Source organism: Arvicanthis niloticus, chromosome 27, assembly GCF_011762505.2.
Source record: "Arvicanthis niloticus isolate mArvNil1 chromosome 27, mArvNil1.pat.X, whole genome shotgun sequence".
Lineage (NCBI taxonomy): Eukaryota > Metazoa > Chordata > Mammalia > Rodentia > Muridae > Arvicanthis > Arvicanthis niloticus.
This window is the reverse complement of record NC_133435.1, coordinates 20138218-20155091: the sequence shown is the minus strand read 5'-3', so window position 1 is coordinate 20155091 and position 16874 is coordinate 20138218. Positions and strand designations below refer to the sequence as shown.

The window sequence follows — 16874 nt, the reverse complement described above, 5'->3', positions numbered from 1 at the left end:
CTTTACACTGATTTTTAGGCAAGTCTACTGTCTAATATTTCCATTGCTGTGAAGAGACATCATGACCAAGGCAACTCTTATAAAGGCAAACATTTAATTGGGGCTGGCTTACAGGTTCAGAAGTTTAGCCCATTATCATCACGGTAGGAAGCATGGCAGCGTCCAGCCAGACATGGTGCTAAAGAAGTAGCTGAGAGTTCTGCATCTTGATTCAAAGGCCACACAGAGAGATTGGCATCCTCAGGCAATTAGAAGGAAGCTCTCTTTCTCATTGTTGGAGCCCTGAGCCTAGGAGACCTCCAAGTCCCGCCTCACAATGACATACTTCCTCCAACAAGGCCACACCCCCTAACAGAACCACGCCCTCTGGGCCAAGCATGTTCAAACCACATCTCCCCACTTCACTCTTTCCTACACACAATAAAAATTCTGTTGTAAGAGGAGCAGGAAAGAACTTTTAAAAATCATTCTTGTGCTTCTTTTGAGCGCTACATGTGAACATGTCTGCTAAAGTCTCATGTATCCTTATGGATGGGACATTCCACCCTACTATACACAGACTTTGCAGCTAGGTGCAAGCAAAAGCATGCCTTAAGAGGAGAGAATATGATAGACCTACAGTATATATTTTGGTCTACTCTCCAGGTTATATGCTTTCCCAATGTGAGCTCTTGACTGACAAAATTCTTTCTTTTTACTTGTAATGGCTCAGAGGGAGTAAGTGACCTTTCTAAATTTCCATACATTAATTTATTAATAACAATTAATAATTATTCAACATTACTTCATCTCCTCACTGTATTTTGGGTTTTTGGGGGTTTTTTTGTTTTCACTATTGAGTGAAGGACGTTTGTGGGATTGGTTGGGACACAGACCCTCTGCTATGTCGGTCAATCCTCCACCTTTTTACCAATCCACAGCCTACAGAAGCAGAGAAGCAGAAAAGCACAGTAGGACCTCTGCTTTTGCTTTGTTCTCACCCTAGGGCAGGGTCACAGCCCACAATGACTCCAGTAGATTCTGCAAGAGATCACTGGGGATCTCTCTTGATTTACAACTTCTCTCTTGGTTTGCTGGCTTTTGAAACATTAAGCTTACTTTAGAACTGGTAAGTAACGGCATGAGAAACTACACATATAATGGGTTATGAGTTGTTTCAATGCATGTTTGTAACTACATGTTCAAATCAGATTGAACACATTGTGTCTTCAGATGGAGCCCAGGATGGATGATAGAACTCAAGGGTGGGGAAGCCTTTAGCAATCACGGGGCTCCATCTCCCTCACAGCCATAGCAGCAACAACAACAAAACCACCTTTTTTTTTTTTTTTTTTTTTTTTTTTATGATGGTGAAAGCACTCAAAATCCTTTCTCCTAGTTTCTCAGAATGTTCACACTCTCAAAATGCTCTCCACATACACCATGGCGCATCATACAGCTCCTGCTCCTTCCTACCCAGCTCACTTCATTTCCACACTCAGACTAATATTCCCGAATACACGCCATGGGTAAGGAGATGTTTGTATGCATTTGCTTCCTCTGCTTCTTGATCCAAATTCAGCATCTAGAAACAGGTCAGGTCTTCACCTTGAGTTACCTGGTACTCTAGCTCCACCTATTCATCCATCATCTATCTATCCATCTATCATCTACCTATCCATCCCCCCTTTTTCTCTCTCCTGTCTCTTCCAGACACACACACAAAGGTTTTGCTCATTTGTCTGTTTTGTGTGTGAGTGAGGCCTCATTATCTATCCTAGACTCGCCTGGAGTTCACTTTGTGACCCAGAGCTGTCCTTAATCTTGATCCATCTGCCTCAGTTTCCAAATACTGAGGTTACTGGAGTGTGGCACTAAGCTCCATGTCCAGAGGGTTTCATGAAATTCCCCAGTCTTAATCCACCAAGTCTCCCCTAGGCTCTTAAATCTTTGTAAAAAGCATTACCCTCCACTGGGTAATTCTACTGGTGAATTCAAAAGCTTCTGATGTGCATTTCCCTGTCCCCTTTCACTCCTGCACAAGCCTGACTACCTTCCAGATTTCTGGAGACTCAGCAATGTGAGCTCACAACCTCGTAAAAACTTCTTTGCATTCCACTTGTACTTCATCCCACATCGTGTTGCAAGTCTTGCCCCACTGACTATGGGATCCTCCACAGGCCTCACTAATCCCCTGGTGATTTGTATTCTCCTCAGGTCTCCAGCACAACCCCTGATCCCCACTCACACCGTACTACAGCTGCCAGTTATCATGCAGGGCATCCTTGTTTGTTGGTGTTTGCCCTGTAACATCTCTCAATGCATCTCTCAAATGCATTGTCGGTGATGCGATGCTCCCATTTCAATTCCCTCCCCCCACTTTGTACACTTGATTGGGCTTTTATTTTGAAGTTCTTTTACTTTCCCAGCCTTTACTGCATTGATCCTATATAATCCTTGGCCTAATCAATCAACAGAGATCTTATCTGTCAGCTGCATTCAGAAGCCATCTCATTGGGGCTGCATAGAGTGTATCCTGAGAAAGCTCACAGGCCTAAAGTGACCACTGACATGAAGACACACAGAAAGTATTGAGCAACCATGGAAGAAGTTCACAGGTGTGTGAACTGAGACTGGAATTTGGCCTGAGGCCTGGGAAAACTTTTAAAAATAAATAAATAAATCTATATCCTAGTCCACAGAAGCAGTCACTAAAATGAGTCAGGTTCTCCACCTCAAAATTCAAATGCACCAAAGGTCACAGCTGAGGAAGAGAATGGAGCATGACCTCATAGAACCACAAACAGCTTAGGAATGAGAGAGAATCCTCAAGGATCCTCAGAAGAAAATTAATCTCCAAACAGGTGCCTGGGCCTTCAAGTTCATTTAAAAAAATAAAATAAAAAAGCAAAATGTAAGAAATATAAGATATAATTTAGAAATAATCCTAGGGGTCAAATCAGGGTCTTATGAATGGTCATGGGGCACTCTGCCATGAGCTACATGCCAACCCCTGTGTGTCAGGATGTGACATGAAGGCACCACTTTCAAAAGGTGAAGACAGAAAGCTGGAGTAGCTCTGTTAAGAGCCATCTGGGGCTGGAAAGATGGCTCAGTGGCTAAGAGCACTGACTCTTCTTCCAGAGGTCCCGAGTTCAATTCCCAGCAACCACATGGTGGCTCAAAACCATCTGTAATGGGATCTGATGCCCTCTTCTGGTGGGTTTGAAGAGAGCTACAGTGTGCTCATCATATATATAAAATAAATAAATAAAATCTTTTTTAAAAACCCAGCAGTGGTGGTGCACGCCTTTAATCCCAGCACTTGGATGGCAGAGGCAGGCAGATTTCTGAGTTTTCTGAGTTTGAGGCCAGCCTGGTCTACACACTGAGTCCCAGGACAGCCAGGGCTACACAGAGAAACCCTGTCAAAAAAAAAAAAAAAAAAAAAAAAAAAAAAAAAAAAAAAAACTTAAAAAAAAAAGGTAAAAAGAGAGCCATCTGGTTCTGAGTAATGTTCCCAGCACCCACTTTGGGTCACTCACAACAGCCCATAACTGAGGCTTCAGGGACCCCGACTCTTTCTTCTGCCCCCTCCTCAAACATCTTCACACACAAACACAAACAACACATAAACAGACAACACACACACACCTGCATTAAAAACAAAATAAATCTTTTTTTTAAAAATGACCCTAGAATGTAGAAATGTTTATAACTCCGATTTTTCTTGTGCTTGCTCGTTGATGGTATAAACTAACATGTGACTATTTTGAAGCCTTAATTAAAAAACAAACTGTGGCATTTCTAGGGGCAAAAAACCAAGGACTTGCATGACTGAGGGAGAGGAGGGAAACTGCTTTCCATTTGACCTTTCATAGCTTTTGAATTCTGCAATGTGCACGTACGATCTAGCTCTTGGAAGGCTGCAGCAGGAGAACCGAGAATTCAAAGCCAGCCTAGGGTAGAGCACGCATCTAGCAGGCAAAGAATTCCCAGGGTTCTTGGTTCGATCACCAGCACAAAAGAAAAACCAAGCTGGGCATGAATGAGGTCGTGTCCCATCCAGGGCCCTGCAAAACTGCCACAGAAAGTTAAGTATATGCTGGGGTCTGGGAATTGCCACACAAACCACTCAAACACCAATTCAGTCAAATAGCATAGTTTATTGAACACGACACCTGGGACTGATCCATCAGTCACATTCTAGCTTGGATGTTGACTCAAGATCCTATATGGTTTTTTAAGCCTGAGATGTATGCCAAGTTATTCCACCAATCAGGATTTAGGAATACAGACCTTCCTTAGGAACATGTCTTTGTTGTGCACACGCCCTGCTTCCATTGGTTGGAGTATTCAACCGTGGCAAGGGACTTGCCTTGTCTAATATTCATGTCCTAACTTGTCTACCAGGATGGGACTTGTCTAACATTCATGTCTTAACTTGCCAACCAGGATGTCAATTACCCACATACATGTCTCATTCTGCCAAGAAGGATGTCAGTTCCCAAGGACGTCTTGGGGACTTAAACTTTACTTGACCCCTACTCAAAAAAAAAAAAAAAAAAAAAAAAAAAAAAAAAAAAAAAAAAAAAAAAAGGCATGTTCCAAATAGTTTCTTATATTGGTGCAAATGTCTCTTATGTTGGGGTCCATCTCAGGGACAGCTTATAAAAACAGGTGCAGGATGTTGTGCTGTTTGGTTGGTTGGGGTCCAAGCTTATTGTGGGTAACTATACATGGCAGTTCTGCTGACTTCTAACCTGATTGGTTTCCCAAGGGCACAGAGCATAACAGAATATGTAATCAACTTGGGCATGACAAAGTTTCCTAGTAACAGCAGAGACAACATATGAGAAAGTTTCCTTATAATATTAGTAACAGCACAAAACAGCAGGTAACAGTTACCTATGCCTTAACATTCCATCCAGGCCTTAACAGTAAATTAAGGAATCTCAAGTTATTGTAGACATATCATGAAATTTCACACACACCCCCCCCAATCAAGTACTCAAAAACTACTTTCCTGCTGAAGACCAACTCCCAACCCACCCCTCACCTCCTAACTCCCACATACCCCCACTCCCCGACCTCCCACCTCCTGCAAATACTACTTGCAGTTGATTAAGCTGGCCAGTGCAGCCATGAGAATCTCTCACAGGCAATCCAATCCAGACTTACTCCCGTTCATGTAACTACTACAGTTTCCTACTGAATCAGAACCCACCCCACGATCCAGAAGAGGTTAGACCTCCGATTTTAGACCAGAAGCCGCCGGAGTTTGGCAGGGACGAGCAGCAAGGTGAGGAGAATAGACTCTGCCTGCCTCTTCATCCCGCCATCTCTTCTGCTTCTAGGTTCTGACTGCTCTCAGTTTGGACAGGAAGGGATGAGAGAAAAACCCAAGCATGCTGTGTGGGTGAGTGGCGATTCTCTCTGCAGTTGACTGAAACCACAGTGGAGCCTCTGCTTCTACAAAGTGGGGACCAGCAGTGACTTCGTGACTTCGCAGTTCCCTTCCAACGAGAGATCTGTCCACGTTGTCCATTGCTCACCAGTGAACCGCTCTCTACACCGGAACAGTCACAAACGCCAACTGTAACTACCGACTCCATATTCCAGCGACCATTTCAGGCGTGTAGTAGACACAAGAGTATCTGGTCATGTCTACTTTGAAGAAGGTCTCACTGCCGCCCTCTAACCCAACCCCCACCCCTGCCTCAGCATCGCTCACGCCTCCTCCACATTCTTCTCTGCCCACACCCCAGGAGCACAAGGGGCAAATCCAGATGCACTGCTTGAGAAATTCACAGCCAAGGAACACAGCATCCGGTGTTTACTTTCTGTTCAAGTGGTGTGATGAGCTAGCCTCGCCCACATACTTGATTTTAAGACGAGTCTCTGTACACCCACCTCCAAGGACCTGACTTCCTCTCTCCTACCCTCCTCTGGTACAAGGGCACAGCCACTCCCCTAACTGGAGCCGGTGACTGAGTCCCGCAGGAGAATGGAGGTGACAGCGTGAAGTTAAAAACGGTGGAACAGTTTCTGCCCTCTGCACCAGTTTCCAGCTTAGTAGTGACACGGAAAAGAAAAAGTTTCGGTTTGACATATATACTTGTCCACATGCTCTGTTCCCGTTGTCCACATATGACTCAAACGCCCCCACACTTCAAAATATTAGGGGGATTGAGATCCTCAAACCTAAGGATTTTAAACTACCCAGGAGGGGTTGGTTTGGGTTGGGTTGAGTTGGTTTGGTTTGGTTTGGTTTGGTTTGGTTTCATTTCGTTTCATTTAGTTGGTTGATTTTTGCTTTCGAGAGAGAAATGAGACCCGGCTTTGCTCTAGAGCCTAGGCTGGCCTCAAACTCCTTCTCCTCCTGTCTCAGCCTTCCAAGTACTTGGATTATAACTCTATGCCACCACACCCAGATTCTGTTTAATATTTAATTCATTTTTCTTCTTTAAAAAAAAAATACAAACTTCATAGCTCCAACCCAATTTCACTTTATTAGACTCTCCAGGGTGAGGCCCAAGCAATCTACAATCAGTGACATTTCTTGGCCAGAAATGAGGCTCAGAGGTTCATTGTCTACTTGCTTAAAGTAGGTGGTGTCCCCACAGACTCATGTGTTTGAATGCTTGGCCCATGGGAATGGCACTGTTAGGAGATGTGGCCTTGTTGGAGGAAGTGTATCAGTTTGGGGGTGGACTTTGAGGTCTCCTATGCTCAAGTTCTTCCCAATGTAGAATCAGACCCTCCTCCTGGCTGCCTTTGGGTGACAGTCTCCTTCTGCTCCTTTTTCGGATCAAGATGGAGGGTTCTTGTCTCCTCTAGAACGGTGTCTGCCTGGATGCTCCCACGCTTCCCACCATGATGATAATGGACTGAACCTCTGAAACTATAAGCCAGCCCAAAGTAAATGTTTTCTTCCATACGGGTTCTTTTGATCATGGAGTCACCTCACAGCAATAAAAACCCTAAGATACCAGGCTGTGGCAACAGCTCGGCCGGTGTAGGGCTTGCCACATATGCTTGAAGGATTGAGTTCAATGCTTTGCACCCACACAAAAAGCCAAGCATGGTGGCAGGCATGTATAAATAACCCCAGGGCTGAAAAAGAAGGGGCAGGGCATTCCCTGGGATTCACTGGCCAGATAGCCAAGTCAAATCAGCCAGCCCCAGGTCTCCATGAAAGATCCTGTGACAATAAATGAACTGAATGACTTTGAAGAATGATGCCCAAAGTTGACCTCTGGCCTCCAAGTACACACTAGTACACACGCACACGTGGACGTGTACCCATGAACAGCACTCACAAATTAAAAACAAAAACCTAAGGTTACGGCTCATTCATTCTGAGAATTTACTCAGAATCTCTTAATTGGATGGAAATTAATTTTAAAAGTTAAAAAAAAATTGTACCTCCCTGATACATTAGAGTTGCCTAAAATGAGGGCATTGTTATGAGTTACTGTACTATTGCTGATATTGTTACCAATGAAGAACCCTTTTACCCAAAGGACACTTGGGGATTGGGAAGCATGGTCTTTCAAAGTAGGCTTCCTACCTCCTTACTGAGAGGACCTCGGTTGAACAGCGTTTACTTTGATGCAGACTGTGAAGCTCTGGTTCCCAGACACAGTGAAGTGATGGTGAAGCTCCAGAGGTAGAGAAACATCCCCGGTGTAGAGTGAGAAAGGGATTTGAAGACCTTACAGATGACAAGTTGTGGACTCCTGGTTTCTGACACAATGCTTCCAGGGTTAGGGTCGAGTTCAGCAGCAAAGCATGAGGAAGAGGTTGGGCATCAGGTCAGGAGGAAATCCTACCAGGCAGTGGGAATGAGCAAGAGGGGCCACTTGTCTACGGATCCATGAGATCCATGGGCTTCAGCCAGAGCAGCTTCGAGGTAGTTACAAAAGCAAAGGAAGGAGGAACCCTCAATAATGATTGGCATTTACTGCTTCTGTGGCTCCAGCTCCAGCTCCAGTGTGGACCCAGTGCCTTTTTATGGAGCAGCAGCTGAAGAGACTCCATCAAGAAACCCAAAGGAGTAGTCAAGACTGAGAACAGTCCCATGACTTGGAAGGTGGGGGGCGGGACGCCTCTGTGGTGCCATTGAAGACTAAAAGACCACACTATTGACAGTCTATTGTGAACGGCGAGATTCGCCAATGAAGCCGATCAGATCCTGGTCTATGGACAACCAATCAATGAAGCAGATACGCCTGCCCAGTTGGAACTCGAGGATGAAGATATGACAAACATGCTCCAGCAGCAGATGGGGTATCTACTAAACAGGGATATTCACTCCAGAATATTCCTACAGACCAAGAATTCGTTCTCGACGGGCGGTGGTGGCGCACGCCTTTAATCCCAGCACTTGGGAGGCAGAGGCAGGAGGATTTCTGAGTTCGAGGCCAGCCTGGTCTACAGAGTGAGTTCCAGGACAGCCAGGACTACACAGAGAAACCCTGTCTCGAAAAACAAAACAAAAAAAAAAGAAAGAAAGAAAGAAAGAAAGAAAGAAAGAAAGAAAGAAAGAAAAAAGAAAGAAAGAAAGAATTCATTCTCCATTAGAAAGGCGCAGTTTGGTCCCAGCACATACCTCACACTGATGATTTTTCTACTCCTGTATTTCTCCTTCCCGGTTGCTTTCCTGGATACAAAGTAACTGGTGCCTGTGCAAAGCATATTGAGACTTTTTTTTTTCCCCATGAGACGCGGGAGGAGACAAACGGACGCGGCGGGATTCGAACGCGCGGGTAGAGAGAGAGTGCTTTTTCTTTTTTTTAAACTAAATGACCAACTGTTCTGTCTTGGTTGACATCAAATCGTCTGGAGGACAGGACTGTCTCTGTGAAAATATTTCCCTTGTTCAATTGGAGAATTTTAATGATTTTCACTTACCATCGTAAAACCAAGAATAGTTTTATAACTTTTTTGCTTTTAAGTAGGAGTAAATTATTCTTGAGGAAAAAAAAAAACGATCCAAGATAATTTCCCTTTCAAGTCAAGCATCTTATTGTTTAAATAAGCATCGTGTTTAATGAAAAGAATTAATAATAATCGACACTTTCTTCCTATAAAGCAAGTTCGAGGACAGCCAGGGCTATTTCACAGAGAAACCTGTCTCAAAAGAAGAAAGAAAAAAAAAAGTGAAAGAACGCCCTAAATAAATGACATTTTATATTTTAACAGCAATGAGAAGGTTCCAAATCAAAGTTTATAGTATTTTAAAACATGAAACAATTAATTTTTTTTCATGCCAAAACACTGCTGAGAATTTCCTATCTCCTCGATTTCATCCGTATTCTTTAGTTCCAGACCTAAGGCAATCTCTTATGGCTTATGTATATAAATTGATAATCTTTGCTTGTAGCAGGTTGAATGTATAGGCTCTACTCTGCAGGTGACCTGATTTTTATAGGTACAGCTTGGAAATAAGTCACCATGCTCCCCAATGTCAACCAAAACTGAGTACAACCTTATTTTCTAATGCTCGAAGGCAGTATTAACACATTGATAGAGACCAAGCCCACCGTGATTTCAGACAGAGAGGCATTAGACGTGGCTCTGTGGTCAGTGACTTGGTCAGGATTCCGAAGGAGAAAACATGCAGCAGTAACAGGGCTGCATCCTGCACTGCATCCTACCCTCTGCTTTGGCTGCCACAGAAGACCAGATAATCTCACCAGATTCCTTTCCAGATCCTGCCCTTCCTGTTAAAGCCCAGTACAGAAAGGTCTGTCTTACCCCACTGTGGAATTGCTAAAATACCTTCCTCTTGCACAGCCTGACTTCATCCCCAACCCCAACCCCACACAGGCCCATCAGGTTAATCTTTCTAAATTATAGCCTTGCTATTTTATTCCGTGCCTCCCATCAGAACCTCTTAACCCCAACTCCTTCAATTCTCGGGATGCTTGAGAAGGCAGCAGGCAGTTGAGAAGTGTGAGTTTAAGGCTGGTTGGGCCACTACGTAGGAAAGCAGCTCTGCTCTCGGTCAGTTATAGTCCTAGGAGATGCATACATTTCTCAATCTACTCTAAGACCGTGTGCTAATTGGTCTAATTAAGGTCAAGGTTTAGGGATTTGAGACAAAGGATGGAGTGGTTTGTTTTATGTTGATGCCCATTGCTTAGAAAATGATCAGAACCAACTGTCAGTCGTGGCACTTTATAAACCGGCTTCAACAACCTCCTCCTATCCCTCTCCGCATTCCACACAAACCCTCAGTCCCTGCCAAATTAACCTGATTAGCCCCGAAAGCGCTTTGCGGTTTCCACCCCCTTATCTTTCCTAATGCCAACTACTCTGACTACTCTGAGTAAATCATTACCCCCGCTCCCTGCCCAAATGCCTGTTCGGTTACCTATTGCTGGTCCTTTAGAAACCCTGCGTGAACCAATGTGCTGGCCACCCCCACCCCAGCTGAGTCACTCCCCACTCACTATAACCCAGTTATGCACTTGCAAGCTGCAGCTCATGACATGACTTAGAACCAGCTCAGGCTGAGACCTCCACTGCAGCTCTGCGGCCCTGCGGCCCTAGCGACCCCAGCGAGTCTAGCCTCACGCCCTCGAGTGGTCCTCGCTGCCGGCATCCACAGCGCTCCTCCTCCTCCTCCCTCTCCACCTCAACCTTTCCTGAGCAGCTGGAAGAGCTCAGTGTCCGTCCTCCACTCCCAGTCACGCCTCCCCCTGTGACTCCCTCACCCAGCCTGTGGAATTAATTACCTTGTATGGCTCCAGGACCGAGTCGGCAGGATGTGGCTATGACTACTTTAGAAAGTTAAGCAAAATACCACGACATTAGTGACCCTTGAAAGAGGTTTTGCTAAGTGAAATAAGCTCTACGAAAAAGGAAAAAGCTTTTCTGTAACCCCATCTATACTTAGTCAGAGACAGAGAAAGTGCCGCAGAGGCTACCTGAGGCTGGTGGGGAGCTGAATGGGGGATGGTTCAGCGGGGAGAGTTTCACCACCGGAAGAAGACTGTTCTGGAAACAGCAAGCAACAAAGATGATGACACAACAGTAATGTGCAGAATGCAAACATAAAGTGGTTAACGTGGTAAGCTTTGTGATGAGTGGCTTATCACGAAAATAGACTCAAAACTACAGCACAGTTTAATGCAAAGCTAACGTGGTGATCTCCGTCTTTTCTGAGATAGCTCAGGAGGTGGGCTCAATCTGTGCTTTCCCAGCACGGAGTATTTATTTGTTCTGCGTGTACCTTCACTCTTCCTCGTTCTTGGCTACTTTGTGGCCTGGCTGTGGATGTTTCATTAAAATCAAGTATTTAAGCAGTGAGAGCCAAGAGTTGCTAAATAAATATATTTTACCGGAGTACTGCTTCCTTCTCATGGCCCTGCTATTTGATTTTCCCACCTCTGTGGACTTCACACCCATAGACTCAGCCTCATGTTCTCTCTGACTGGAGAGCTTAGAAACAAACTTCCCTGCTCTCTCCCTGTTCCACGGAGCCACGAGCGGATCCACGAGTCTGATACCATACATCTCCCAAGGCTCTGCACTATTTACTCCCCTTTCCCAGTGAATAATATTCCCTTTGTTACCTACCTCCCCAGAACACACAGTGTGGTATCTTTCTATTCTTCGCAGTGATTTGGTGTGTGCTACACTTGTTTTACATGTAATCAGGAGTTACTGAGGTATTCACACTCTTCATTACTAATCGAGGGGGTGGTATTGTGTTTCATAAAAAGAATATAAGCCAGGGATATGTTTGGTGGAGGTGCGGTATTGTTTGGGGGAAGGGAGTGTCTCTGCAGGCCCATGCTGAGGCATCCCTTCCCTCTAAGGTACTAGCCATGGTATAATATAGAATAGAGTTTATTTAGGGCATGGGAAGGGGAGTTGAGAGAGTAGAGACAGAAAAGGGGGAGAGAGAGACAGAGAGACGGAGAAGAGGAATAGAGGCTGGCCATGAGCATGTGGAGAGAGAGGGGGAGGGGAATGAAGAGGGTGAGGAAGCAGGGGCAAGAGAAGAGAAGAGAGCAAGAGAGGGAGGAGGGGCAAGCAGCCACTTTTATAGTGAGTCAGGCACACCTGGCTGTTGCCAGGTAACTGGGGGTGGGGGTGGGGGTAGAGTGGGCAGAGCCTAGAGGAAATGCCTACAGGTGGTAGGGTTTGGGGTTTTTTTTGGTTTTTTGTTTTTTGTTTTCGTTTTTTTTAACCACAAAATCTTTTCAAATACAAATGTATCACTTTTTCTTCTGTTTACCTGAGTTCTAATACTGTTTTGGGAATCCACTGAGTCCCAGGGCAGAAACTTCAAGATGTGTAAGACACAGAGTCTTCATATAATGCAAATTTGAGCATGCCTGTTCACTGTATGAAAATGTTGACAACGACATCATCTGAGTACCTGCCCCCAAAGAAACTTCATAAGTATCCTCAGCAAGGCAGTGCACCTAGATCACTAGACTGAAGGTCATACCATTGATCACTATTGTGGAAATGGAGTGGACTCCTGCTGCTCAAATCTCACTGGACTGAAATCCATTATGATAACATTGGAATGCCACCGCCCAATTAAAGGAAATGGGGTTTCCTCAAAGAAACTTCTCAGAAGTGGAGGAGGATGAGTGTAATATGAACTCAGTGCTTCCTGTAGTATCAAAAAGCTTAGTCAAAGGGACTGGAGCACATCAGAGGAGCACAGAAGTCAGCCTGAAAGAGCTTCCAGTGGCTAAGGCTGGGTTAATTAGAGAAGTAACAGAGACAGCAGAACACTGGGTTTGTCAGCTGGTATTTAAATAATTACCTGTGAGCTCATAGCATTGTAAATGAATAGGTAGGGGAAGAAAGAAGTGGATTCCACTTGGTAAATACTTTGTCTTCCAGGAAGGTGGAGGTTAATTCCCCACAGGCCTCCTCCTGCTTCAGTGGCTTGCTTCCAAAGAATGTAACCTGTAACTAGAAGCAGCGGGTCTTCACTAAGAAGAAATCTGGCAAGCAACAGGGGAGCGCCATATTATCCACACAAGCATGTTGGATGCCTGTATACCTGAAAGGCTACGAGAAAAGGTGCTTCTTTCTAGAACTTTCTAATCACAAGAAAAAGATCAGGTATCCCCAGATCAGAGGATTTTTTCTACAAAAGACCTACCCAGCTCAGTACCTCACAGACAAGCTAGAAACCAGGACAGACCAACGGTCACAACAGCTTACCATAATGCTGTGTTCCAGCTTGGGTCTTGGGACAGAAAAAAGGGTATTGCTAGGGGAAAAAAACAACAACAACAACAACAACAATAACAATAACAAACCTAGTGAGATTTAGAGTTTGAAATTTAGTTAATAATGATGTTTCCAGCTCTCAGGTTGTTTGTGCAAGTTATGTTATGTTTGCTTCTACTTGCACACTTAAAGAGCCTTTAATCCCAGCACTTGGCAGACAGATCTCTGAGTTCAAGACCAGCCTAATCTACATAATGAGTTCTGGGGCAGCCTGGGGTACACAGAGAAACCTAGCCTCAAAATACAAAACAATAAAAAAAGGTTGAACCCAGTGTTCTCTGTTGTAAGGAATGTGCTCTACCCTAACTGAGTCTTGGAAGCTCCTTAGTCTGCACAGGTGCACACAGGCCTTTGAAGATATTGTCCATAGAGAATCATCATGGGGCAGTGGGGGACCCCTCCATGGGGCAGTATGAGAATACTACTGACACAATCTTTCTGTAAGTAAAGTAATTCAAACAAAAAAGAAAAAGTTTTTTTTTAAGAAAACATCTCATACCATCTGTACTTAGCATTAGAAGTTAAATATGGCTCCACTTCTAGAGGGAGGTGTTTTCTACCCTGGGATTTATAAACCGAAACCAGACTCGTGCCCACACAAATATGGGGCTCCATCTTCTTCAGGGTTGGGGTACAGCTTGATGGCAGAGCTTATTATGATCACCATGCATAGAGCATCGGGTTCTGACCAGAACAACAATGCTGTCATCCCACAAACATTTTAGGCCTTTGCTCGGTAGTGTTCTGTGGTGAGCAAGGGCTGGGAGAGACTTGAAATTGACTCCTGAGGAAGACCATCGGAAAGCTGTGCCCAAGCCAGAAGTACCAAAGAAGTTGGTTTGGTTTGTTTGTCGGTTGTGTTTGTTTTGTTTCGTTTGTTTTGTAGAGTGAAAAATTATAAAGGCCATCTTATGAAATATGTGTAAATTTTTCGCCTTAGACCTTGGGCAGAAAAGCACCTGCCAGCAGGTTTGGGTCCATCTAATTAGTTACAGAGGAGGGGGGAGTTACAGTACAAAGGCCTGTTAAGAACATCCCAGAAACTGACTGGCCAAGGGAAGAACTACACCCTGCCCCATGGTACGGCCTACTAGTGTTCAAAAAAGGTAAAACAACCAATCCTGTGCACCCGCGCGAAAGTTCGCTTTTTCCCCACCCCGCCCATATGCGCTATGCCCCTGAGCCACGAGGTCAGTCCCTCTATCCCCTATGTGAGATATGGGGATATGGGCTGGCCCAGAGCTCTGATTTAATAAACCACCTCATGTGCTTTACAGCAAGACGGTCTCTCGTGTGTCCTTTGGGTGCGCGCTATCCTGTGACTTAAGTGGACCCCTTTCTGGGGAGTCCCGGACCTTTCAGTTTTAATCCTAATGTTTACTACAAAATACCACTATCAAAAGAGACAGACAAAATAAAGGAAAGGAAGAAAGGCCTAGCTAGCCAAGTGATGCTGAACAGTCCAGCAACTGACTTAAAATGGACAATTCAAGCATCACACAAAGATGCAGCTAAGTTAACAATCCATTCTTATCAACAATATATAATGTAGTGGCACTTGGGGGGCAGAGGTAGGCAAGTCTCTGTGAGTTCAAGGGCTACATAGAGAGACTCTGTCTCCAAAAAAGACTATATATTGAACTATTTCAAGAAAACATTGAAATGGAGGGACATTTTTGTTGTTGGTTTTTTTTTTGTTTTTTTGTTTTTGTTTTGTTTTTCGAGACAGGGTTTCTCTGTGTAGCCCTGGCTGTCCTGGAACTCACTCTGTAGACCAGGCTGGCCTGGAACTCAGAAATCCGCCTGCCTCTGCCTCCCAAGTGCTGGGATTCAAGGCGTGCGCCACCACTGCCTGGCTATGGAAGGACCTTTTTATGCTAGAAGATTTCTAAACCTCATATGCTCTCGTACTTTTGTAGTGAAGCAATCATCAAAGAGAATTAGTGCAAAACAATCTAGCTTTTCATATTCAATTACGGAATGTCAGTGTTTTCCTTACAACCCAGTGAAAGATACTTGAAAACATTTTATGAGATGTGTTCGAGAAGTCCCAGAAGACTTCTGATAAGAACTCATTCGATATCTTCTCAGCGGGAAAGGGGACCCAAGAGAATCTTGTTAGGAAGCTCACAATGACTCAAAAGTAAACCAGGAAGTAAGAGATGGAACAGGAATGTTTCATTTCTTTATGTGCCCCGAGAAGGAAGATCTTTCTTGTTTCTTTCTTTCTTTCTTTCTTTCTTTCTTTCTTTCTTTCTTTCTTTCTCTTTCGACAATTGGTTTTTCCAATGCAGGAAATCTGAAGAGACTGCCTGGGTCAAAAGCATCTGTCTACCAAACATCACACTGATACACAGAAAAATACAGTGTACACTAGGAATCCACTTGACATCTCTGCGGGCAGATTCTTATGTAACCCTAAACAGCCAATATACTCATGTAAAACCATGCTTTCTTTGGACAGCTTTTGGTTTCCAATGTTTAATTTTACTTGACACACTCCAAAGAAGTGGAGCCAAGAGAGCAGTTCTTTAGTTTATTTTTCCAGAGAGACTCAGATGTGCACACGAGCAATCCTCTCTCTCTCTGCAGCTAATATTCTGTAGTCCCAGGACCCGGGCACCACTACTGTGGTTCATCCCGAAGCTGTCTATTTAGTGACGAGACTTTTTAATTTAACTTTAGACGCCCATAAATTGGACATTATATCCTGTCTTCTTAAGAAAAATACAGCCTTATTTAAATCAAGGTTCTCTTATCGACAGATGAATAGAAAAATGTGTTTTTCTTTATTTCTTAGGGTTATCTTTCTACTATTTGATTCAAAAGTAAAAATGATGTGTATTTCAATGTTATATATCACTCTCAAGACGCTATTTACAAAAGAATATCAAGAATATTTAGTAATCAATGGCTTGATACACATGATGTTAAGTGCTGGGGACCAAAGCTGGAGCCTAGTGCATGCTGGGCAAGCACTCTGCCATATAACCTATACCCCCAGGATCAATAAAAGTATCTTCAAATCATACTATATGTCCACTGATTAAACAGATGGTAGTAAAAATGAAATTGTTAAGAAACAAAGGTAGCCCTTTCTCTTCTTTTCTAGAATAGCTCAGTCAGAAAGCCTTAGGCAGAGACTAGAAGGCAAGGCATTTCCAGCTGATAAAGAAGTTCTAATGCTCTAGATGAAGGCAAGATGGGCATCCCTTCTGTCTTAGTTAGGGTTTACTGCTGTGAACAGACACCATAACCAAGGCAACTCTTATAAGGACAACATTTAATTGAGGCTGGCTTACAGGTTCAGAGGTTCAGTCCATTACCATCAAGGCAGGAACATGGCAGCATCCAGGCAGGCATGGTGCAGGAGGAACTGAGAGTTCTACATCATCTGAAAGTTGTTAGAAGACTGACTTCCAGGTGGCTAGGAGGAGGGTCTTAAAGCCCACACCCACAATGACACACTTCCTCCAACAAGGCCACATCTCCTTCAACAAGGCCACAGACCTCCAGATAGTGCCACACCCTGAGCCAAGCTTATTCAAACCACCACAACTCTTCAGGTGGGAAAAGCACAGCATGATGGCACAAGTTGGAAAGCTGGAGAAGGGGACAGGAAT

At 44.2% G+C, this 16874-nt stretch overlaps 1 long non-coding RNA gene across 1 annotated transcript; it reads right to left on the bottom strand.

Annotated features, from left to right (window-relative positions):
- Nucleotides 1–6464: 6464 nt before the first annotated feature.
- On the bottom strand, nucleotides 6465–13602 carry LOC143439784 (uncharacterized). The gene is made up of 2 exons (XR_013107818.1): nucleotides 7553–13602; nucleotides 6465–6883 (listed from the first exon to the last, which is right to left on the bottom strand). It is a non-coding gene; the product is annotated as an uncharacterized LOC143439784 (long non-coding RNA).
- Nucleotides 13603–16874: the final 3272 nt, after the last annotated feature.